We start from the raw sequence: 2,467 nt of genomic DNA, 5'->3' as shown, positions 1-2,467 counted from the left end.
GTCGGTGTGAATAAGCTCCACTCTGCAGCAACTTCCTTTGATGACTATACTAAAATACTGTCAAGCGCTGACAACTGGTTATCAGTTGAATCAGTTTTCATTGTTGGTGATTTTAACTTTATTAATGATAAACCATAGGATTGGCATGTTAAAGGACTATGTTAGATTGTTGACAGCTTGATTTGTTCAATCATATAACAGAACTCTTACAAAATTGTGGTCACACAAACACTTTAGACATAATAATTTAAACGGACTAGTTTTATGTAATGTTGGATTATCAGATAATTTTTGTATCTTCTTTAAGGGCCATCTACATGTTTTACAGTATGTTATTGTTTTTAGTATGTTACTTTAATTATTTCTGTTTTCTGTTAGCTCTTATTTGATGCTGCAAAAACCTAAATAAAGCTTCCTGTACACTGTAGATCAAGTTTAAGACATTTTTATTTTATGAACTAATGTAATTTAAACTGCTTTTTTAAATATGCTTTTGATTTTATATATTATCTCTTAAAACTTTTTAAGATCTTCTTTGTATTTGTATTCATTTGTACAAGCTGAGCTGCTTTTGGTTGAGATAGCTGAATAAATAAAGCCGGGTGCCTTGCCTAGGGGCCTCAGTAATTGAGCTCTTGTAATCTTTATTTGTTGTTTTTGCTCTTACACCGAGTTTGAGAGTCACAAAAGAAACGACAAGCAATTGGTGTTTTCAGAAATTGACACTTCACACATTCTTCAAACATTAGCAGCTGCGAATCATGCGAAAAACCTGAACATTTGAGGTGGAGATCAAATCAGGCTTCTGAGTATTTTAATATTGCTGAGGAACCTGTTGGTGGCGCTGTCAGAAAAGATATTTGTGCAAAGTGTTTTAAAATATATCAGGTCAAAAGAAAACATGAATGTTAGCCTTAAATTCATTGATAATTGCAAGACAAAGACAAAGAGCAGGTCTTTCAATAAACATGGTCTCATTGTGGGAGGAGGTACTCTTTGTTTTTTTCTGAAAAAAGAAAAAACAGTTAGATGCACTTTAGAGCTGGATCACCACACCTACTCCTATTGATGAGCATCAAGGGTCTTTATCTAGTCAGTGTCATCATGACTCTGTTATGGATCACACTCTTTATTCTTCATCAAGGACGTAAGTACATTTTGTTTTACAGTGTGAAACTATTTTCAGTTTGGCATTAAAATTTGATGTGGATCATTGATTTTATCTTTAACCCAGATGCCTTAGTTCCTGTGGTCACTGTTCAGCTTGGCGAACCTGTAACTTTTACCTGTGCGGCTATGGAGAAACTTATGACCTCAGCATGGATTCACTGGTACAAGCAAACTTCTGGAGATACTCTGAAAATGATTATATTACAAAGAAAAAACCAAGATCCCACTTTTGGCCCAGAATTCCCTTCTTCAAGATACAGAATAACAAATGATGATAAAATAAGCAACCTCACCATTCTGAGGACATTTGAACAAGACGAGGGAATGTATCACTGTGCTATTACAGACTGGGCAGAGTCTACTTGGATGGGGACGTATTTGATGGTAAAAGGTAATTGTGAGACATCAGTATTGCAATGCTTTGAAATGTTTTATTACTCAAGAAACAAAAAATCCAAAAAATGTTAAAGTGCAAGAGCAAACCCATATAGCCAGAGTTCTACTGTAATTGAATTAAGCAGGTGTCTAATTTATCTAAATCAGCTCTTAAAAGGGATTAAAAAGTGTTTTATCATTTTGAAATTAATTTAAGCAACAGATTATTGGTGCCTGAGAGTTATTTATTGTTTTAATTAATTGCTTTTTCCTGTCGATATGCTCTTTCTACGAGATAGATGTGAAAAAAGATGAACAAATCATGTACATCTTAATAAACGTCAATTGTAATTACGCCTTAAATGGCCAAGCTCCATCTTACATCAGATATATGATTGTTCCTTCTGTTCCTAACAGAGCACTTTGCTCTTAAGGTTTACTACTGGTTCCTGGAATTTCTAAAAGTAGAATGGGAGGCTGATCTTTTATTTATCAGGCTCCTCTACTGTGGAACCACCTAACAGTTATAGTCTGTGAGGCAGACACCCTGTCTACTTTTAAGGGTAGGCTTAAAACTTTTTTTTGATAATAATAATAATAACTGCAAAAACGATCTAGAAATAAGTAGAAATTTCTTAAATTAAGTGTATTTATCCTTATTCTAAGTAGGTAAATAAGATAGTTTGCCAATGGAATGAGTATTTTTACTCTTAAAATAAGATAATTAGAGAATATGCACTTGAAATAAGACAATGCAAATGTGTTTTCTTATTTTAAGTGTAAATTGTCTTGTTCCATTGGCGAAAATGTCTCTTTTACCTCTTCAATTCTAGAATAAATGGACTTATTTTAAGAAAAAATTACTCATCTAGATTTCGATTTTTTCCCAGTGATAATAATAATAATAATAATAATAATAATA

Source organism: Cyprinodon variegatus, unplaced genomic scaffold, assembly GCF_000732505.1.
Source record: "Cyprinodon variegatus isolate N-32 unplaced genomic scaffold, C_variegatus-1.0 Scaffold400, whole genome shotgun sequence".
Lineage (NCBI taxonomy): Eukaryota > Metazoa > Chordata > Actinopteri > Cyprinodontiformes > Cyprinodontidae > Cyprinodon > Cyprinodon variegatus.
The sequence above is the reverse complement of the archived record's forward strand: the minus strand, read 5'-3'. Positions refer to the sequence as shown.